The sequence below is a fragment of the Schistocerca americana genome, chromosome 4 (genome assembly GCF_021461395.2).
Source record: "Schistocerca americana isolate TAMUIC-IGC-003095 chromosome 4, iqSchAmer2.1, whole genome shotgun sequence".
In the NCBI taxonomy this organism is placed as follows: Eukaryota; Metazoa; Arthropoda; class Insecta; order Orthoptera; family Acrididae; genus Schistocerca; species Schistocerca americana.
The window spans coordinates 456014218-456018733 of record NC_060122.1 but is presented as its reverse complement, the minus strand read 5'-3'; positions in this window follow the sequence as shown (position 1 = coordinate 456018733).

Here is a 4516-nt window from a genome sequence, read left to right as displayed (position 1 = left end):
CAAGGACATCATAAAATGTCTTTCTATCTGTAAACCAGGAAGCATATGTATTTCTTGTTGTATAAGAATGATCCTGCTGCTGCTTGCTCTTTTTATTATTCTGATTGCCTTGGATAGACATGTCGCTTTAAAGTGAGGCAATCAGAGTGCAAGATAGTAAAGATTAGTGAGTGCATGGTGTACATTGCAGACACGAAATGAGAAAAGTGTAAAACTGTGAAAATGTGACAATGAGAATATGAATTTCGTCTGGGCATCAAATTGTTACTATTCGTGTTTTTATCTCATTCAGTTTGTGTTATGGAAATTAAATTTTGGTTATATTAGATGAGTCCAAATACATCTACAACCATGTTGATGTCTATCTTCCAGAGTCTGCCAGTTCAGGTTTTTCATCATTTCTAAGACACTCTCCATTAGCATCAAAGAGGTGGCGCAGTGGTTAGGACACAGGACTCGCACTTGGGAGGATGGTGATTCAGTCCCACGTCTGGCCATGTGGATTTAGCTTTTCTGTGATTTCCCTAAGTCACTCCAGGCAAATGGTGGGATGGTTCCTTTGAAAGGGCATGGCCAACTTCCTTCCACATCCTTCCTTAATCCGATGAAACCGATGACCTCGCTGTTTGGTCTCTTCCCCCAAATAACCCAACCCCCTCCTGTGAACTGGCATTTCACTTCTTTGTATATGTTCAACAGCCCCTGTCAGTACTATTTGCTATGAGTCCCACACACTTCTGCAAGCAATATAATTATTAGACTGACTGCATTTTGTCAGTATTCTATCAATGAAAAAAAGTCTACCACGTAAGTTACCTATGACTGAGTGTATACGACCACTCTATTTCGCAGCACTATAAATTGTTACACCCAGTTAAGAGTATGAGTTGACTAATTTCAATTTTGACTCTTCAACGTTGTAGATTTGCAATCTAAGATATCGACAGTTTCAATTTTCTGAACATTTACAGCATATTGTCAGTTGTGCACCACACTGAAGCTTTATCACGATCTGGCTGACGATTTGTATAGCTTTTTTCAGGATTACTTCGTTATAGAAAGGAAAAAAATGCACACACCGAATCGTGCAGATATCGTGTAACGTAAATCATTGATAAAAAAAAAACAGTACTGGTAATTCTCTTGCAGTGCAGCCAGTCATTATATCACAACATTAGTAAATGTTGTTCAAGGAATGGAGATATATGTGTTTCAGAATATGGCACGCATGGGCCAAGGTTTACACAAACAAAAATACCAATTATGTCTACTACTAAATAAAAGCAAGAAGTAGTGTACATTCATGCATATACACTCCTGGAAATGGAAAGAAGAACACATTGACACCGGTGTGTCAGACCCACCATACTTGCTCCGGACACTGCGAGAGGGCTGTACAAGCAATGATCACACGCATGGCACAGCGGACACACCAGGAACCGCGGTGTTGGCCGTCGAATGGCGCTAGCTGCGCAGCATTTGTGCACCGCCGCCGTCAGTGTCAGCCAGTTTGCCGTGGCATACGGAGCTCCATCGCAGTCTTTAACACTGGTAGCATGCCGCGACAGCGTGGACGTGAACCGTATGTGCAGTTGACGGACTTTGAGCGAGGGCGTATAGTGGGCATGCGGGAGGCCGGGTGGACGTACCGCCAAATTGCTCAACACGTGGGGCGTGAGGTCTCCACAGTGCATCGATGTTGTCGCCAGTGGTCGGCGGAAGGTGCACGTGCCCGTCGACCTGGGACCGGACCGCAGCGACGCACGGATGCACGCCAAGACCGTAGGATCCTACGCAGTGCCGTAGGGGACCGCACCGCCACTTCCCAGCAAATTAGGGACACTGTTGCTCCTGGGGTATCGGCGAGGACCATTCGCAACCGTCTCCATGAAGCTGGGCTACGGTCCCGCACACCGTTAGGCCGTCTTCCGCTCACGCCCCCAACATCGTGCAGCCCGCCTCCAGTGGTGTCACGACAGGCGTGAATGGAGGGACGAATGGAGACGTGTCGTCTTCAGCGATGAGAGTCGCTTCTGCCTTGGTGCCAATGATGGTCGTATGCGTGTTTGGCGCCGTGCAGGTGAGCGCCACAATCAGGACTGCATACGACCGAGGCACACAGGGCCAACACCCGGCATCATGGTGTGGGGAGCGATCTCCTACACTGGCCGTACACCACTGGTGATCGTCGAGGGGACACTGAATAGTGCACGGTACATCCAAACCATCATCGAACCCATCGTTCTACCATTCCTAGACCGGCAAGGGAACTTGCTGTTCAACAGGACAATGCACGTCCGCATGTATCCCGTGCCACCCAACGTGCTCTAGAAGGTGTAAGTCAACTACCCTGGCCAGCAAGATCTCCGGATCTGTCCCCCATTGAGCATGTTTGGGACTGGATGAAGCATCGTCTCACGCGGTCTGCACGTCCAGCACGAACGCTGGTCCAACTGAGGCGCCAGGTGTAAATGGCATGGCAAGCCGTTCCACAGGACTACATCCAGCATCTCTACGATCGTCTCCATGGGAAAATAGCAGCCTGCATTGCTGTGAAAGGTGGATATACACTGTACTAGTGCCGACATTGTGCATGCTCTGTTGCCTGTGTCTATGTGCCTGTGGTTCTGTCAGTGTGATCATGTGATGTATCTGACCCCAAGAATGTGTCAATAAAGTTTCCCCTTCCTGGGACAATGAATTCACGGTGTTCTTATTTCAATTTCCAGGAGTGTATAAGTGTATTCAAATTACCAGCTCGTCTGGGTCGAGACCTAACTTCTCGTGGAGCATTTTCTCTCTGAATTTGCACATAGGTGTATATACTAATTAGGATAATTATTTCAGTGAAAAAAATTTGTGAATTAAATACAAATTCGTAGGGTGCCAGTAACATTATAAATCAATGTGTAGCAAACTTATCTAGTCACAGTAGTTACCCATCACAATATTGATGCGAAAATTATGAACATACAAGGCTACAATGAGTGAAATAAAACATACTTGTGCTACACCTACTAAAGTCGAATGCTGAATAGCTATACTCACTGAATGGACATGGTGGTTTTATTATACAAACTTATCCTGCCTTTTTTACGAATTTAAATTTCATGTATCTCTAAGACCACATAACTGTGAACTTACTGTATTACTTTAAAGTAAAAAATAATTAAAACACAAAATTTTACTGAAAATCTCGAAGACCATCAAACAGTTCAGTATTTGGTATTGCCTCCTCTAGCAGCAATCACATCTTTAATTCTCCTTTGCATACTCACAATGCATTTCTTCGATATATTGTCCAATTCAGGTGTGCTGTGTCATGCACTGACAAGTTTTTCCAGGAGCTTGATCTTTTTGGGTCTATTTTTCTTCGCGATTTCCATCTTTCGTTCTTGCCACACTTAAATGGGTTCATGTTTGGGAAGTTTCCTGGTCAGTCAAAACATGATTTCCAACTTCATTTAATATTTAGTCAGAAATTTTGTCTTGTGGAATGGTGGAGAATGATGCATAAAGATGTAATTGTTGTTGGGAAACCATTCCTTCACCTCAGGAAGAAGTCGAGTTCCCAGTGGTGACTTGACATATCGTCCATTTCACAGTATAAAGGCGTCCATTTCCTTTGCCACTTATTACAGACCAAATCATTACTGATAGAGGATACTTGACTCTGTGAACTATGAAATCTTGCGGAGTTATTTAACACAGCCTTCTGAAATGCCTTCACAAAAGAAGACGAAGTAAATATTCCATAATTTGAATCGAGAACAGCTGCCAATATGAGTAACATATAAGTAAATATCCTCGGAGTAGTGAAACAACTTAAATGACTTAATAAACGCAAGTCTTCTAGTCCAGACTGTATACCAATTAGGTTCCTTTTGGAGTATGCTGATGCATTAACTCCATACTTAACAATCACATACAACCGTTCGCTCGACGAAAGATCCATACCCAAAGACTGGAAAGTTGCACAGGTCACACCAATATTCAAGGAAGGTCGTAAGAGTAATCCACTAAATTACAGGCCTGTATCGTTAACGTCGATATGCAGCAGGATTTTGGAACATATATTGTGTTTGAACATTATGAATTACCTCGAAGTAAATGGTCTATTGACATACAGTTAACATGGGTTTAGAAAACATCGTTCCTGTAAAACACAACTAGCTCTTTATTGACATGAAGTGTGTGTGCTATTGACAAGAGATTTCATATTGATTCCGTATTTCTGGATTTCTGGAAGGCTTTTGATGCGATACGACACAAGCACCTCGTAGTGACATTGCGTGCTTGTGGAAAATAGTCTCAGTTATGTGATTGGATTTGTGATTTCCTATCAGAGGTTGCAGTTCGTAGTAATTGATGGGAAGTCATCGAGTAAAGCAGAAGTTATTCCTGGCGTTCCCCAAGGTAGTGTTATAGGCCCTTTGGTTTTCTTTATCTATATAAACGATTTGGGAGACAGTCTGAGCAGCCATCTTCAGTTGTTCGCAGATGACACTGTCGTTTA